We start from the raw sequence: 282 nt of genomic DNA on the forward strand, positions 1-282 counted from the left end.
TGCACACACAGCTTCCCCAGCAGCCAGCCCTGCATCACAGGCGTTTTCTCCAGCATTAGGCTCCTGCAGTGCACAGCAGGCAGCAGCATCCAGCTTTCCTTAACACCCACCCCACTCTGAACTCTTCACTTGGGCAGCTCTGTAGCAGAGTGCCTCTGGTGAGACATCTCCCAATTAACAGATGTCCCTACCATCATGAAGAATAGGTTTTCAGCCACCTCCACTGCACCAGAGCAACTCTGCCATTCACTGACCCCTGCAGTGGCGGAGGGGGGTCTCTTC

Source organism: Cebus imitator, unplaced genomic scaffold (assembly GCF_001604975.1).
Source record: "Cebus imitator isolate Cc_AM_T3 unplaced genomic scaffold, Cebus_imitator-1.0 Scaffold353, whole genome shotgun sequence".
Classification (NCBI taxonomy): Eukaryota; Metazoa; Chordata; class Mammalia; order Primates; family Cebidae; genus Cebus; species Cebus imitator.